This window comes from Panthera tigris, chromosome A2, assembly GCF_018350195.1.
Source record: "Panthera tigris isolate Pti1 chromosome A2, P.tigris_Pti1_mat1.1, whole genome shotgun sequence".
NCBI lineage: Eukaryota > Metazoa > Chordata > Mammalia > Carnivora > Felidae > Panthera > Panthera tigris.
Window position 1 is genome coordinate 117,891,358 of NC_056661.1, and position 19,143 is coordinate 117,910,500.

The following is a 19,143-nucleotide window of genomic DNA, read 5'->3' on the forward strand; positions in this document are numbered from 1 at the left end:
GGGTTCGAGCCCCCCATCGGGGCTTTGCGCTGACAGCTCAGAGCCTGGAGCCTGCTTCGGATTCTGTGTCTCCCTCTCTCTCTTCCCCTCCCCCGCTCATGCTCTGTCTCTCTCGGTCTCAAAAATAAACATTAAAAATTTTTTTTTAAAAACTTTTTAATTGCGGTGAAAAAATCATCTATATAAAATTCACCCTCTCAACCATTTTTAAGTGTATATAGTTCAGTAGTGTTAACTATATTCACGTTGTTGTGCGACAGATCTCTAGAACTGTTTTCATCTTGCAAAACTGAAACTCCATATCCATGAAACAACCTCTCACTTCCCCCTCCCACAGGCCCTGGCAACCACTATTCAACTTGGTTCCATTCTTTTGACTACTCTAGATATCTCAGGGTTAAGTGGAACACACAGTATTTGCTTTTCTGTGACTGGCTTCTTTCACTCAGAATATCGTCCTGTAGTTTCACCTGTGTTGCAGCATGTGACAGGATTGCCCTTCTTTTTTATTTTTTTTTAAGTCACAGTAATATTCCCTTGTGCATATATGCCACATTTTCTTTATCTATGGACAATTTGGGGCGTGTCCACTTCTTAGCTACTTTGATGAACCTCTTCTCCTCGTGTCCAATGATTCCCTTTGTCTTTCTTTTTTAAGTTTTATTTTATTTTTATTTTTTGGTAATCTCTGCACCCAACCTGGGGCTCCAAATCACAACCCTGAGGTCAAGAGTCGCAAGCTCTCCCAGCTGAGACAGCCAGGTGGCCCAATTCCCTGTATCGTTTGAGAAAAATTCGGCACATAGTAGATGCCGTGTCCTGACATCAGTCACAATGTTTCATTTATACAAATGGTGTCATTTAGGCACATGAACTGAGTTATTTTTGGACTAACTGCCCTCTTCCACTCAAGACTTCACATTCATTCCGCCCCAACTTAAAATTTCTTTGACAAGCCTATGATTAAAGAGTCAACAAATACCCAATATCTCCTACCCCCAGAGTATGTTTTGGGCAAATGCACAAGTCACTGAAGAGGAAATCAGACAGAAATCTTCAAGGAGGTAATAGCTGTTGGGGTGCAAGTCCTTTTTTAAAATTAATTAATTAATTAATTTATTTATTTATTTATTAAATTTTTTTTAACGTTTATTTATTTTTGAGACAGAGAGAGACAGGGCATGAATGGGGGAGGGTCACAGAGAGAGGGAGACACAGAATCCGAAACAGGCTCCAGGCTCTGAGCTGTCAGCACAGAGCCCGACGCGGGGCTCGAACCCACGGACCGTGAGATCATGACCTGAGCCGAAGTCGGCGGCTTAACCGACTGAGCCACCCAGGCGCCCCTATTTTTAATTTTTTGAGGAACCTCCACACTGTTTTCCAGAGTGGCCGCACCAATTTGCATTCCCACCAACAGTGCAAGAGGGTTCCCGTTTCTCCACATCCTCTCCAGCATCTATAGTCTCCTGATTTGTTCATTTTGGCCACTCTGACTGGCGTGAGGTGATATCTGAGTGTGGTTTTGATTTGTATTTCCCTGATGAGGAGCGACGTTGAGCATCTTTTCATGTGCCTGTTGGCCATCCGGATGTCTTCTTTAGAGAAGTGTCTATTCATGTTTTCTGCCCAGAGAAAGAGAATCTTAAGCAGGCTCCTGTGGAGCCACGGGGCTCAACCCCATGGGATCATGACCTGAGTTGAAATCAAGAGTTGGATGCTCAACTGACTGAGCCATCCTCCCCCTCCCCCAGGTGCAAGTCTTCATGTATCAGCATTTGTCCTGGACTGTATTTTTAAGGCTATTTGTTTGGTAAGTGGTCTGGGAGGATAGAGACAGTATCTTACTCCTTGGCAGAGGCCAGTATAATAAAGATAATATCCCTTTCTGGGGCAGAAACTAGGCAGGTTTGCTAACAGTCTTCTTATAAGATTGGGGGTTTCCCAAGCTCAGGAAACCTCAGCTGTGATCCAGACCCTGAGCACAGCACCTTCTTAAGCCACTCTACATTGCTTCCACGGGACTTGGACAACCTAGGAACCTGATCCTGCCTGCTACGCGATGAGTAATAAAGTCTTTAGTCTCTGACCCAAGAGTCTCATGTCTTCTGCCAACATCTATGAAACAGTAGCAGGCTAATTGGTTAGTTTGTGAACAGGGGAAAAATCTCAGACCCTTGCTAGTTCTTGACTATAGCCTGGTAGAGACAATAAGGCAGTGTAGAGGATCATGATACTAGGGAGAAACTGGCAAGTGCTGTACAAGAGGTCCAGACAGAATAATTTGGCTATTTTCAAGAAAAAAGGAATTTAACTTCAGCTAGTGAGGGTAGAATGAGTTAGTAAGACATCAAAAGAAGGTAGTTTTATACTTGGGGATTGAAGGACGTAGAATTTGAACAGGATGAAATACCAGAATGGAAGGAAAAATGTCTTCCAGGAGAAGGGAACCTCATGAACCCAATACTGATGTAGGAATGGGGCAGGAGTGGGAGTGGGGTGATTAGGGGAAAGAAATTTCAGTGACAAGTAACTGAGATTTATAAAGCACAAGGTTTAATATCCTTTATGGCAAGACTAAAGTCCAGGCTTTTGGATCTTCTTTTTGGATCATTTATATACTTTTTCTTTTTAAATAATTGCCTTAAAAATGTTTAATATGTTAATTAAATCTGTAAAATTAATTTTTTGCCTATAGTTTTATGAATATTCACACATATATAGACTCATGTAATCACTACCACAATCAGAAAAAACTCATCACCCCCTGAAACTCCCTTAGCTATCCCCTTATGGTCATACTAACTCCTAGCCCTTGGCAACCATTGATCTGTTTGTTCTCCTTGTTTCTCCTGTCAATTCTGCCTTATGTATTTTGCTTTATGTATTTTGAAGCTTTGTTAAGTACATGCACACTTTTTTGCTTTATATATTTAGAAGATTTGTTGTTAAGTGCCTACACACTTAGAATTATGTTTTCTGGTGAATTGAGCCTTTTATCATTATATAATGTCTCTGTTTATTCCTGGTGATTTTCTCTGCTCTGAAGTCTACTTTTTCTGATATTAATATTTCTAGTCCAGCTTTCTTTTGGTTAGTGTTTTTGTTTGTTTCTTTTTACTTTCAATTTATCTATATCATTATCTTTAAAGTGAGTTTCTTATATATTGTGCATAATTTGGTAAAAATTTTTAAAAATCTGTTTTGATAATCTCTTTTAATTGGCATGTTTAGAAATTTACATTTAATGTAATCATTGATATGCTTGGATTTATGTCCACCATATTTTATGTATTTTCTGCTTTTCCTCTCATCTCTTCATTCCTTTACTTCCCCTTTCCTACTTTCTTTTGGGTTATTTGAAAAAAATTTTATATTGCATTTTAACTTATCTAGTTTGTTTTTTACTATATTATATACCTCTTTGTATAGTTATTTTGGTGATTACTCTGGTGATTACAATATACACAATTCTTCACAATCAACTTTTACATTTTATCACTTCAATATTTTATCATTTTAAGCAAGAATATAGACATTTTACTAGCTATTTCCCTGCTTTATATTATTTTTTATGTATTACACCTATATAAATTGAAAAACTCATCATAAATACTTATAATTTATATTTATGTTTAAATACAAGTTATATTTATAATTTTCGCTTTCAGTCATCAAATTGTATTTTAAAGAACTCAAGGGAATAATCTATTACATTACCCAGATAATTAAATTTCCATTGCTCTTTCTTCATTTTTGATGTTCTGAATTTCCTTTTACTATCATTTCCCTTATGTGTGAATAATTGACTTCAGCAATTCGAGCTGATCTGCCAGCAACAAATTCTCTTAATGTTCTTTCATCTTAGCATGTATTTTACCTTGATTCCTGAAGGATATTTTTGCTGGATATAGTATTCTTGATTGATGATTCTTTTCTTTCATCACTTAAAAAAAAATGTTTCACTTGTGTCTTGACTTTATAGTTTCTGATGTGAAATCTGCAATAATTTGAATTATTTTTCCCCTGTAGGTAGTGTGCCATTTTTTCTGGCTATTTTCAAGATATTTTCTTTGCCTTTAGTTTTCTGTAGTTTTATTATGTTGGATATGAGTATGGATTTCTTAGATTTTATCTTGTTTGAAGCTTACTGTACTTTTTGAATCTGTAGGTATGTGTCTTTCACTTTATTTGGGATATTTTCAGCCATTATTTCTTCAAATGTTTTTTCTTCACTGTACTCTATTTCCTCTCTTTCTCGGACTCTGATGACATGAATGTTAGGCCTTTTGGTATTGTTCCACAAATTCCTAAAGCTCTGTTAACTTTTTTCCAGTCTTTTTTCTTTCTGTTGATTATACTGGATATTTCTTTTTTTTTTTAATTTTTTAATGTTTATTTATTTTTGACAGAGAGAGAGACAGAGCATGAGTGGGGGAGGGGCAGAGAGAGAGGGAGACACAGAATCTGAAGCAGGCTCCAGGCTCTCAGCTGTCAGCACAGAGCCCAACACGGGGCTTGAACTCACAGACCAGGAGATCATGACCTGAGCCGAAGTCAGATGCTCAACTGACTGAGCCACCCAGGCGCCCCGTTATATTGGATATTTCTTGATTTGTTTTCAAGTTTGCTGACTTTCTTCTGCTATCAAGTTCTTGTCTTGAGTTTTAAAGTTGATATTATATTTTGAAGTTCTAAAATTTCCATTTGTTTCATCTTTATATTTTCTATGTTCCTGCTGAAACTTTCTATGTTTCCTTTTGGTTCAAACTGTTTGTTTCTTTGAGCATCTGTGCTTTAAATTCTGTAATTTAAATTCTTTTTCAATAATTCCAACAGCCGTTTAATCTTGGGGTTCATATTGTCTTTCCTTATATGAGTTGAGATTTTCCTAGTTCTTCAGATTTTAAGCAATTTTGGATTGTATCCTGGATATTATTTTTTTTTGTATCAGTCAATGAGTCCAGTTGTACTTAGGTCCCAAGTCCTGACTAGTCTTATGTGGGCTGTGGTTTCAATGCCAGTTCTATTCTCAGAGCCTTTGTAGGGCTATTTAGGGCTATCTGTCTCACATGTGTGCCACCCAGTGGTCAGTCTGGCACCTGGACAGTGGACTATATACTTAGTTCAGCTCTCAAAGTTTTTCATAAGCTGTATAGGATCAAATCCACACGTACACAGGGTAGCAGTGAGCCCGGGAATTCTAAAAAGCTTTATGGTTTCACTTTCCCAAGCTCGACTCTCTCTGCAATCTGTCTGGAAAGTTCCCTGAAGCTCACTTTTTTAGTCCTCTGACCTGAAAGCTGGAGTTTATTTATCCTGCTTTACTATATACTTCTTATGGCTGACCTAGTGTCTGGAGCCAAGCAGCCAGAGAGAGAGACAGAAATAAGATGTTGGGAGTTCACACCATCCCCTTTAGACCTTAGTTTCTTGGATCCCAGAGAATCTTCATCAGGTTTTTAGATGCCTGTAGCTTCTGCTGTTGCCACAGTGGCTGACACAACTATTACTACTATAAATTTGCTTGGGGTGGCTGCGACAGGAGAAAATGGAGAAACGAAAAGCCAAAAAAGAAAAACGGGGAACTTCATTTTCGCTGGGAGTTATGAGTCCCCTTTTCTGTTTCTCAAGCCACACTATAGTGCTTGTCCTGGAGCTCTCTTTGTCAGTGGCCTTGTGCCACTCTGGGTTCAGGTTGTCTTGAATCCAGGCTCAGGAATACCAGAGGAAAAATGGGAAACTTACCACCAGTTCAGCAATACTTCGAATTATGTTCTTTTTCTCCTCTTTTCCTCCTACAATTCACTTTTCAGAATCCTCAAAGAGATACTCCACGAATTATGTCTAGGTTTTATCGCTGCATTCAGTGGGAGAAACAGACTGAGGTGTGCTCACTCCTACTTGTCCTGAGTTGGGACCTCTCTTCTACTACCCTTGAAACATAGGAGGAATTTTGCTTCTACGACTGATGATAAAAAGAGGGAAATCGCCTGAACGAATTTCAAATTCTCATCCAGCTCTATCTATCATGCTCTGATGTGAACCAATTTCATCTCTGTGTATTAATGTCCATTTTAGCATGAATTTCCCTTCATCTCTAGGAGGTTGTATGTGAGGAATACCTGATAAACAGGGAATTGCTACCTGGAGCCAAATATTAAGTATGTCCTCACTAGCTTACTAAATATTTCTATGATTGGTAAGTGAAGGAAGGTCTTTGGTGCAGACATGCCATTTCCTTAAAAGTAGAACATGGTCTTGGGTTCTTTTCTGTTCTTATTGTACACAATTCAATTTCTTAATCCATTCTAGCCTTGGCTAATGTCATGTACCTCTAAGGGCCATGCTCTCCTTTAGTGTTTCTGGACTTTTCTTGTTAAAATGGGGACCCTAAGTGGAAATAAATACTCCTATTGTGTTTGTGCCATATAGAAGCTGACCTAGAATATTGGACTCAAAATGGAAATATTACATCCTAAAGTCTAACAGAGTATGTTTGTTAAACAGACTGCTCTAACCCAGTATTTTTTCCGCTGGGAAGTTATCAAGCACAGACCCTCTTTCCTAGCACAACTTGTGGATGCCATTGAAAAATATCTTTGCATGGGGTGCCTGGGTGGCTCAGTCAGTTAAGCATCTGACTTTTGATTTCAGCTCAGGTCTTGATCTCAGGGTTGTGAGTTTAAGCCCCGCATTGGATTCTGTGCTAGGTGTGAAGCCAACTTAAAAAAAAAAATCTAGGAGCGCCTGGGTGGCTCAGTCGGTTAAGCGTCCGACTTCGGCTCAGGTCATGATCTCGCGGTCCATGGGTTCGAGCCCCGTGTCGGGCTCTGACAGCTCAGAGCCTGCACCCTGCTTCCGATTCTGTGTCTCCCTCTTTCTCTGACCCTCCCCTGTTCATGCTCTGTCTCTCTCTGTCTCAAAAAATAAATAAATGTTAAAAAAAAATTAAAAAAAAATCTTTGTAGCAGCATCTTTCCTAGTCCAAAGCAACAGAATTATTCTACATACTTGCTCTCCTTCTCAGGGAAATGTGATGGCATGTTGCCTTCCCACCCTATTTTAGAAAGCCCTGGTTCATGGAAAAGTTTGTAAAAATCATTCTTATTTAGAACAAATAATGTCTTTCTCCATGTCATCCATAAATTATGTTGTTGGGAGGGTCTATCCTTTTGACAGCCATTTTGATGTTTTGACATTGTCAATCATGAACCAGCAAGCACAAGGATGTGTGAAAGGATACTGAGGGGAAGAAGCAGAGGAGGAGGAGGAGGAGGAAGGAGGAAAGAAGAAAGAAAAAAAAGAGAGACACCATTTTCCAGATCCTTCAACGGCACACAGTCTGGTATAAATACTTCTATTTCAGTGTGATAAGTGCCAAGAAATGAATAAGGGTTAGGGATTTAGAGAAGAGAGATTTCAGCAAATATCTGCTAAATACTTTGAATATGCAGACACTATGCTAGTTGTGGGAATACCATGATCTAGCCTAAGGTGGAGGGCCTAGGAGGTCTTCCCCGAAATAGTCATGGTTTAGCTGAGTTCTGAAGGATGAGTAAGCTTTAACCAGCAAAGGAGAAGGAGGCACATATTCAAATACCTTGCTGTATGAGCGAGACTGATGTGTTTGAGGAACCAGAAGAAGACCAGTGTGGTTGGATCACAGAGGATTAGAATTAGAATATGTCTACGGAGGTGGGTTGTGTAGATCCAGGTAGGGATTTGGGGCTTAACAATGGGAAGCCAGTTAAGCAGGGGAGAGAGCCTGACATAGGAATGATTTGCATTTGAAAAGAACGCTCTGGCTACCACAGGGAGAATAGATTGGAATAGGTTAGAAGTAAGTAAATGTGGGGAGACCAGATAGGTGATGATTTTGGTGAGTGTTTAAGGGTTGGGAGAACTTCTCAAAGAATTGGCATTTTTGCCTGGGTTTGAAGGATAAAAATAGGCATTTCCTACTAACAGGGAGAGGAAGGAGATTCTAGTTATTAGAAGAAACATTTGAAAGGGTCTGTAAGGCTGAGTTCTAAGGTGTGTGTGTGTGTGTAGGAGACGTTGGGAAGTTGGAAAAGTACATTGGGTCCAAATGGTGAGGAGATTTTGGCCTTTTGCAGAAGATAACTTTGAGATTTTCTATCCTTTTAATCTTGTAGTGAGATCATCAGATTTGTATTTTTGAACAATCATTATCAGCAGTGTAGAGAATAGACAGAAATCAGTTGTGAATCATTATAGTTGTCCAAGAGGTGAGAAAAGGGCTGAGGAAATTGATTCCAGATATATTTAGGAGATAGAATGTTCAGAATTTATTAACAGTGTGGGTGGGATGAGTGAGAAAAAAAAGGAGGAGTTCAGGATGACTTGGTTTTTTGTTTTTGTTTTTTGAAGATTTTATTTTTAAGTAATCTTTATACCCAAAGTGGGGCTCGAATCCACAACCCTGAGATCAAGAGTCCCGTGCTCTACTCACTGAATCCGCCAGGCACCCCCAGGGTGACTTTGAAGCTTTAACTTGGGTAGGTGATGGGGCCATTAATCACAACTGAGAGACAATATAGGAAGGGGAACAATTTGTTTTGGAGGTTAGAGGAGCTGGAAAGGGGAAGGAAAAGAATGATAAATTTGGTTTGGGAAACGTTCAATTTAAGATGCTTAAGAGATGTACAGGTAGAGATGTCCACTTGACCAAGGATAATCAAGACTATCATTTAGTGAAGGCCTACTCTGGGTCAAGCACTGGGATGAGAAATTTCCATAGATTTCCTCACTTAACCCTAGCAACAGCTCTAGGAGATCAGTGTTATTGGTTCCAAGTTATATATAAGGAAACTGAGGTGCTGAGAGTTTTGGAAAGCTCAAGTACTTGGCTGACGACTTCGTTATTTAGTCTTTTTTTTTTTTAATTTTTTTTTAATGTTTATTTATTTTTAAGACAGAGAGACAGAGCATGAACGGGGGAAGGGTCAGAGAGAGAGGGAGACACAGAATCTGAAGCAGGCTCCAGGCTCTGAGGTGTCAGCACAGAGCCCAACGCAGGGCTTGAACTCACGGACCGTGAGATCATGACCTGAGCCGAAGTCAGATGCTCAACCGACTGAGCCACCCAGGCGCCCCGCTATTTAGTCTTTTAAAAGCCTTCGACAAATCCCTCATCGACAGTTCCCCTGTTGGGCTATACACTTTCTACCAAGAAGTCCTTTACCTTTCCCCAACCCTTTGTTTTCTCATTTGCCACATGTAACCATAGAAAAAATACTGTCAATTTGGAATGAGTTGCATGTTTAATCTTAGCTCTTCCACTAATAGCTGCATGGCTCTCGTTTGTAAAATGGAGACAATCTAATGCCTGGTTCTTTACTTTTCAAATAAATAGAGATGCTCAAACATTCATTTGGTTAAAAAAAATTGTAGGAGTAATAATTTTGAATGAACAAACAAACATATGCTATTGGCTGGAATGTGAAATTTGCATGATTTTAAGAGCAAACCACAAGAACCCAAGAACTACAAAGACACTTCGTGGCTCTGGTGGATTGTTTTGCACTGCTTCCTGAGATCTTTGTGATCAAAGTTCAGCCTCCCCCAGCAGGGACACTCCCTTAATAGAGAAGGCTGAGAATTGCCATGCTTTCTATTGATATCTGGAAGGATACTGGTGAGGATCAGGTAATCAACAACATATTTTAATTAAGGAAAGTACTTTGTTATGAAAGTCTGGATGAACAAGACCTGCCTTCATTTCAGTTTTTGTTTTACTCATATTTAAAAAAAAATTTTTTTTAACGTTTATTTATTTTTGAGACAGGGAGAGACAGAGCATGAACGGGGGAAGGTCAGAAAGAGAGGGAGACACAGAATCTGAAACAGGCTCCAGGTTCTGAGCTGTCAGCACAGAGCCCGACGCGGGGCTCGAACTCACAAACCGCGAGATCATGACCTGAGCTGAAGTTGGACACTTAACCGACTGAGCCACCCAGGCACCCCAGTCACATTTTTTTTTAATTTTTATTTTTTTTACATTTATTTATTTTTGAAAGACGGGGGGGAGGGGCAGAGAGAGAAGGAGACACAGAATCCAAAGCAGGCTCCAGGCTCTGAGCCATCAGCACAGAGCCTGATGCAGGGCTCAAACTCACAAACCGTGAGATCAGGACCTGAGCTGAAGTCGGACGCTTAACCGACTGAGCCATCCAGGGACCCCGCTTTACTCACATTTTTTTATGTCTGTCCTTCACCCCAGCAGCTGATGTTTAGACTGATCCTTTACCTGGAACAGTCCTTGCTGCCACTGGCACCGTCATGGGGTGGTGAACACTGTGGGTAAGTGTGTGTTCTGATTTGCTCTGCTCTCAGAGCCCAACCTGACTTTCTCCCGGTCTTTCTGACTGGCTATGACTCACAGCCCTGCTGAACCCTGGGCCTTGGGGAATCTCAGGCAGTGTGGAGTACTATGTTCTTTTTCTTCCCATACACACTTTACCAGTGTTGACTAGTTCAGAACTGAGGTTGAAAATGGGAAGGCCAGGCTCCATTGCTGTGGTTACCATCCCCATGGATATTGATTACCAGGGATCCTCTTTCCTCATGGACCCAGATCCCACCTCTTCCAAAAGTTATTCCCTACTGAATAAAAATGAATGTTGGGGCACATGAAAAGATGTTCAACGTCGCTCCTTATCAGGGAAATACAAATCAAAACCACACTCAGATACCACCTCACGCCAGTCAGAGTGGCCAAAATGAAGAAATCAGGAGACTATAGATGCTGGAGAGGATGTGGAGAAACAGGAACCCTCTTGCACTGTTGGTGGGAATGCAAATTGGTGCAGCCGCTCTGGAAAACAGTATGGAGGTTCCTCAGAAAATTAAAAATAGACCTACCCTATGACCCAGCAATAGCACTGCTAGGAATTTATCCAAGGGATACAGGAGTACTGATGCATAGGGGCACCTGTACCCCAATGTTTATAGCGGCACTCTCAACAATAGCCAAATTATGGAAAGAGCCTAAATGTCCATCAACTGATGAATGGATAAAGAAATTGTGGTTTATATACACAATGGAATACTACGTGGCAATGAGAAAAAATGAAATATGGCCTTTTGTAGCAACATGGATGGAACTGGAGAGTGTGATGCTAAGTGAAATAAGCCATACAGAGAAAGACAGATACCATATGGTTTCACTCTTATGTGGATCCTGAGAAACATAACAGAAACCCATGGGGGAGGGGAAGGAAAAAAAAAAAAAAGAGGTTAGAGTGGGAGAGAGCCAAAGCATTAGAGACTGTTAAAAACTGAGAACAAACTGAGGGTTGATGGGGGGTGGGAGGGAGGGCAGGGTGGGTGATGGGTATTGAGGAGGGCACCTTTTGGGATGAGCGCTGGGTGTTGTATGGAAACCAATTTGACAGTAAATTTCATATATTAAAAAATAAAAATAAAAATTAAAAAAAAAAAAAATGAATGTTGGGACACCCATCTGGCTCAGTTGGTAGAGTATGCGACTTTTGATCTTGGGGTTGTGAGTTTGAGCCCCACATTTGGTGTAGAGATTACTTAAAAATAAAATCTTTAAAAAATTTTTTTTATTCATTTATTTTGTATGAGAGAGAGAGTGTGTGTGAGCAAGGGAGGGGCAGAGAAAGAGGGAGAGCCAACGTCCCAAACAGGCTCGATGCCAGTGCAGAGCCTGATGCAGCCTTGATCCCACAAACTGTGAGATCGTGACCTGAGCCGAAATCAAGAGTTGGGACGCTTAGCCGAGTCACCCTGACGCCCCTTAAAAATAAAATCTTAAAAAAAGAAATGAATGTTGAACCCTCCACTTACTTCCTGGAACCTTCTCTTGAACTTCACCCTTCTTATGTCAACAAACTCCCCTATATATTCCCAAATATCAAGCAAGAATTTTTACCTTTGAATTCAGTTCAAATTCAGACTGCAGACTGAATCTGTTCTGTGTTGTACGGTGTAATATTCATATACTTAAACTTAAAAAATCATAAAAGTAGTACAACCTCATCAAGTGAAACAATGAAAATGGAAGTAAATCTATACTGTTAATATTTTGGTGTGCTCCTTAACTAGATTAAAATTTTTTCATTTCTATTGTTCTTTTACAAATGTATTTTTTGGAACATGTATATATATATATGTGTATATATATATGCATAAATATATTTGTAGCTGAGGTTAATTATGGGTAGACTTCAAGGAACACCTGAACTCCCTGAAAGTATATGTGAAATTGTTTGCACACATAGGCATATACATTTTTTTTCTGGGAAGCAAGCATACTTTTTATCAGATACTCAAAAGAATTCATGACTCCAAACCTATATTTTTTTAATGTTTATTCATTGTTGAGAGACAGAGTGCGAGCAGGGGAGGGGCAGAGAGAGAGGGAGACACAGGATCTGAAGCAGGCTCCAGGCTCTGAGCTGTCAGCACAGAGCCCAACATGGGGCTGGAACTCACGAACCACGAGATCATGACCTTAGTTGAAATCGGAAGCTTAACCGACTGAGCCCCTGAGGCGCCCCCATGGCTCCAAACATCTTAAAAATTGCAGTAAATTTGCACTATATTTTTTCCACTACTCTAGAAAATACTTTTCTTAGAGATACGAGAGATGTCAGTGTATTACTGGGACCATGCCAGGGCTCAGCATTTTACTTTTTCTGTTTGCTTTGGATTTGACTATAAAGGGTTAGTTCAGAATGTCTCCCATGGCATGCAGACGGTTGAAAACTTCTGGGCAACCTCACAGCATTTTAATTTCCATGCTTCTGTTAGATGTATGCAGTGGGAGGAACCAGAGGGGTCATTGCTCAAGGTGACAAAACATAGGGCATGTAGACAATCAGCAATTCCAGATCCCACCAGGGAAGAAGGTCTGATCTGGTGATGAGATTAGTGTTAGTCCTCAGTATCAATATCAAAGCTGATTTGATGTAGTTAGTAAAAATAGCAAACATTCACTCGATACTTACCATGGGTAGATACTGTTCTAAATGGTTGCCTGCATTATCTTACTTAATCCTCCCCATAGCTCATGAATTAAGAAAGGTTATTATCTCCATTTCAGCAGGTGAAGCTGGGAGAGTTTAAGTGAGAGGGAAGCCAGAATTGGAATTGAGGCAATTTGGTGCCGGGGCTGGGAAGCCTAATTGCTATATTCGGTTGCCTCTGTTGGCAGTCATCGCACAAACACGTAATGTTTGTACAGCATATTTTATCTGTTGCACGCTTGTAAGTTTGTTATTTCATCTGTTTTTACACATAGTCTTGCTTTTGTGGAAACAGCAAGTAGTTTATTGAATGTTTTTGATGGCCGAGAGGCATAATTACCATTTCTCTTTGACAAACTAGGAAAGTGATGCTCAAGAAAACAAAAATCCTTGTGGTTTTCTAAAGCCCCCTGTGGCAGAAAATGAGAAACCTGGAATTTGCACCCGGGTCATGTGACTCCAATCCAGCAAGCTTGCCCTTGAATCGCAGTTCATCATAGGCCATGTTGGCCTGTATTTTGGGGAGCAGTTTCCAAGTATTTGGAAACTTTTTTGAATGGTCAGTTGATTTCTGTAGGCACTTGGTGGTGTCCAATAATAACAAATAAACTAGATGCTAGATTTGGTTTGATTGTTATCTCCTCACTCATGAGAACAGGAAGCAAGTGCATAAGTGAAAAGAAAGAAGAAAGTTTATTTACTTGCTCTCCATTTGTGATATCATAAAAAGACCCCTAGAAACTGACTAGATGAAAGAACCTAATTTTCTAAAGATTTATCTCTATTCGGAGCATTGGGCTTATTACGCCATTATAGGACCCTTCCACTTCTGTGCTCAAAACATTTTCCTCCAGCATTAATGACATTTATCTTTCATCGCTGAAGAGAAGTGTCCCATTGGAGAGAGACATGAGCAAGATTTGTGGGATCTCACGGACTGCAAAAGAGAAACGTGGCAAATATTTTATATTCGGAAGCTACTGAGAAATAAGATTCTCGAATATGGAGCTAAGGTTGCTTTATTAACAGACGTTCACCTTGTTAAATGAAAGTGTGCTTGTAACAGACCCAGTGAGATTTTTGTAATTATCCTTATTATTAGAGGGTTTGATTTACATCGATACAATTGGTGATGAAACTGCTCAGCAATAGATTTTCAAGATGCTGTACTTCACACAGAACACATTGCATTGATTTTCTCATTTCTAGATATTACGGTTTAAATGTGTCTCAAACGCTGTGCAGAGCAGTGACGGTTTCAGAAGACAGGGATTTTATTCAATATGGTAGATGTGCCCTGCAACTGGGCTTCCCGGTGGGGCAACACATTTCTGAGAGAAACAATTCGTGTTGAGTAATTAGTTACAGAAGGTGCAGAAAGGGATCCCCCAATGCCAAGATCAAAATGCTTGACAACTAAGTGCAAATTATTTAACAAAGATGCCGCGTGGTAATATGGTATTTTTGTAATGTTGACGTTTGATACCATTTGATATTAAAAAAAAATTTTTTTTAATGTTTATTTATTTTTGAGACAGAGAGAGACAGAGCATGAATGGGGGAGAGTCAGAGAGAGAGAGGGAGACACAGAATCTGAAACAGGCTCCAGGCTCCGAGCTGTCGGCACAGAGCCCGACATGGGTCTCGGACTCACGACAGTGAGATCATGACCTGAGCTGAAGTTGGAGGCTCAACCGACTGAGCCACCCAGGCACCCCTATACCATTTGATATTTTTAATGTAATACTAGGCACAGTTTCATATAGGTGTGTGTATGAGTATACATCTACAGATATACACACATATCATTTATTGCACTTTAAAGAAGTTAACTGACATTTTAAATTATAAAAGTAATACATGATCATGGAAAAAATTTAAAACTATATAAAAGTCAGAAGTACATGGGGAAAAACAAAAGTCTACCTCCTTGGTTCTCAATCCTCATTTCCAACACCCGGGGGGAGAACGAGGGTGAAATTTCCTGCCATAAATGTTTACTGTTATATGTACATACGTCCTTAAAAAAACTCTGTCTATGGGGCGCCTGGGTGGCTCAGTCGGTTAAGCATCCGACTTCAGCTCAGGTCACGATCTCGCGGTCTGAGAGTTCGAGCCCCGCGTTGGGCTCTGGGCTGATGGCTCAGAGCCTGGAGCCTGCTTCCGATTCTGTGTCTCCCTCTCTCTCTGCCCCTCCCCCCTTCATGCTCTGTCCCTCTCTGTCTCAAAAATAAATAAACGTTAAAAAAAAATTTAAAAAACTGTCTACAAATGTGATTGTATTACTGTTCAGCAATTTGCTTTGTTTAGCGAACAATGTCTTAAATTTCATCTTTCTACATCTGTACATGTAGATCACTTTCATTCTTTTTGATAGCTGCATTTCAAACCATTGTAAGAACGTACCCATATTTATTAGCCAGTTCCCTGTCGGTGGATATTTTGGTCGTTCCTAGTTTTTCCCTCCTTCTTATCTATTGCAAAGCTGTGCCCAAGAATGGTCATTATACCATTATCTATCCACACATGTGCAGGTGTAGTGTTGGATGGTTGAGTAACTTCCCAGAAATGGAATCTGTGGGTAAAGGACATGTACATTTCTGATGAACTGGTTTTATATGTTTAAGAAAATATGTGCTTACGATAAAAAAATCAATCTGTACACAAAGTGAAAAGCACAAGTTCCCTTCTCAAGCTCTGACGTTCCCCTATAACCATGGTTAAGAGTTTCTTAGTATCCTCTCAACTTTAATATATTTACATATGTGCATTTAAAAAATACACATGGGGTGATTCAGTATGGGGTATGTTCACTTTTAATGTGAAATTGCCCTTCAAAAAGATTACATTTGTGGGGCGCCTGGGTGGCTCAGTCAGTTGAGTGTCCGACTTCAGCTCAGGCCATGATCTCATGATCTGTGAGTTCAAGCCCCACGTCGGGCTCTGTGCTGACAGCTCAGAGCCTGGAGCCTGCTTTGGGTTCTGTGTCTCCCTTTCTCTCTCTGCCCCTCCCCTGCTCATCCTCTGTCTCTCTCTCTCTCTCTCTGTCAAAAATAAATAAACATTTAAAAAAAATTAAAAAAAAAAGATTACATTTGTTAAATTCCCATTAGAAGTGTGTAAAGGTACCTCTCCACCCCCACTCTCCTTGATAGCCACCCTGGATATTATCACACTTTTCATGTTTTGCCAATCTCATAGATGGAAATGGCATTTAAAAAATTATTTAAATTTGCATTTATCCATGTATAAATAAGGTGAAGCCACATTTGATTGACTTTTTTTGCTGGTTTCTGTCCCTTTCTTAGCACGTATTTCTCCTTACTTGCTTACTTGACGCAAGATGCCTACTCTGTCCCTTGATAAGATGCTATGTTTCCTCTTGATATCCTCCAGTCCCAGATTAGACCTTTAGAGTACTTGTGTATCCCCTTTCTCTCCCACGTGAGATCTTTGGAATCTTGTACTTTGTACTCCCCTCTCCCCACCCCACCCCCCCCCCCCACTTCTCTTCTGCTCTCATCTCCTAGGTTAGGCTGAGATGTGTAGTAATTTTACTTCTAGACTATGTTCCTTCAGAGGATATACATGGGTGACAGAGGATATACATGGGTGACATATCCTTTTATACATGGAAATATCTTCCTTTCACGTCTAGAGGTGAGTGGTATCTAGAAAGACTTGAGCATTCTTAAGTTGTAGCGTCTCTCTTCTCAAACATCTGTGATGTTAGTTCAGCTTCCTGCCTGGAAGATAAGAAGATCAGTGTCAGTGGAGGTCCTTTTTTGAGTTACTCATTCTCTTTTTATACGTGGAGTTCAGGAATTTTATAGTGATATTCCTAGGAGTGAATTTCCTATCCCTGAACTTGCTTCAAACTTGATAGGTCCTTTTAAGGTGCAGATTAAAGAACATTTCTTCCATTTGTTCGTCATCATCTCTTCATTTGTGTCTCTTTACAACTTCTATTATTCACGTAGTTTTTTTTTTTTTTTAAACATTTATTTATTTTTGAGAGAGAGAGAGAGACAGAACGTGAGCAGGGGAGGGGCAGAGGGAGAGACACACAGAATCAGAAGCAGGCTCCATGCTGTCAGCACAGAGCCCGATGCGGGACTCAAACCCACAAACTGTGAGATCATGACCTGAGCCGAAGTCTGACACCCGACTGACTGAGCCACCCAGGCGCCCCCATTCTTTTTAAGTAGACTTCACGTCCAGTGCAGAGCCCAACATGGGGCTTGAACTCATGACCCTGAGATGAAGACCGGAGCTGAGATCAAGAGTTGGATGCTTAACCGACTGAGCCACTCAGGTGCCCCAGAACTTCTATTATTCACATAATAGATATCCTCTAAGACTCTCAGTCTTTTCCCTTGAAATCATTTCTTCTTTTTGCCTCTAATTCACACCTCTACAGTGGCCAATGATCCTCTTCTTTAGTTCACCTGCTAAGTTTTTAAATTAAAAAAAAAAAACCAGTTTTATTTCCAGCAGATCATTTTGTGCCATCTCCTTAAGTGCTGTTATTAATTTTTAGATAGGATTAAGTAAGAGACCATCTAGATCCGTACTTTTACTGAGACCCAGAGGGGGTTCCTAGGTTTTCTCACAGTTGCACTGTAGATAAAATCTTGGCCACCTAACCTCGGATCCACTTTCTTCCCCTATCTACTGGGCTATTCACAAGAAACAATTTTGGTGATGTCCAAGTAAATCCTACCCCGAAGAAGATCAGAAAATAAGATATTTATTTATGCGTTCACTTGGGCAGCACATATGCAGGAGGTAAGGTGTTTATTTCTACTGATATTTCTAAAAGCATGTGGGATAATACTTTTAAGCTCATGGACGTACAATGGAAAGAGTCCCATGGATTTGTGCTATGAGAATAATTCTGGGAAGACTCCACCACGAAGCTTCTGCTTTCCTTTAGATATTCTTTGCTAAATGTCACCAAGTTTCATCTCATCTGATTCATGGGCTGTGAGTCCGAATTGTCTCTGTTCCCTCTAGTAATGACTTGAACCATATCATGAGGCGGTTAAGTGAAAAAGATAAAAGTTGACGGGGCAATTACTCTCGAAGTCTCCTCACTCAAAACTAGTTTGTGTGGCTTTTCGGCCAGCCTACTACTAATAATTGTGTATGAAAGTCATATAAGGCAGAGTGGATTTAGGGTGTGGTAAAGATTATTGAATGATATCGAGGGACTGGTTATTCCAGTGGAGAAGAGTGAACATGCTTGTTTTGGGTCCTTTTCCAAATACACATCTGTCTCCTGGATTATTATTAATCTGTTTTGTTTTATAGCATCCTGGGTGCTTAAATTATTCTATTTCTGTAATTTGATATTTGATGTATCCTACCAAGGTAGGGAGGAAGATTTAAGCTGTTTCTTTTGCTGTTTCATCACTGGAGAACTGAAGCATGAAAAATATATCATATAGTGTTTTGGAGCCAAGAAGCACCATTTGTTTTCAGGGCCATTGTGTCCTCTCTTTGATTCTGAAGCTCTTTAGGCAAGAGGTAGAATATGTACTCCTTATATAACCTGTAAACCCAAGTTACCACAGGCCCCCTCCTACTTGAATCCACTGGTATTTTCAATTCTTTCTCTCTTGGTTATTTAAAAAAAAATTTTTTTTAATCTTTATTTATTTTTGAGAGACAGAGTGTGAGCAAGGGAGGGGCAGAGAGAGAGGGAGACACAGAATCCGAAGCCGGTTCCAGGCTCCAAGCTGTCAGCACAGAACCTGGCGAGGGGCTCGAACTCATGAACCGTGAGATCATGACCTGAGCCGAAGTCGGCCGCTTAACCGACTGAGCCACCCAGGCGCCCCTCTCTTTGTTATTTTTTTTTTTTATTTTTTTTTAACGTTTATTTATTTTTGAGACAGAGAGCATGAACGGGGGAGGGTCAGAGAGAGGGAGACACAGAATCAGAAACAGGCTCCAGGCTCTGAGCTGTCAGCACAGAGCCCGATGCGGGGCTCAAACTCACGGACTGCGAGATCATGACCTGAGCCGAAGTCGGCCGCCCAACCCACTGAGCCACCCAGGCGCCCCTCTCTTTGTTATTTTTATGACATCTGAATTTGAGGAATCCTTCCGTCCCCCCGCC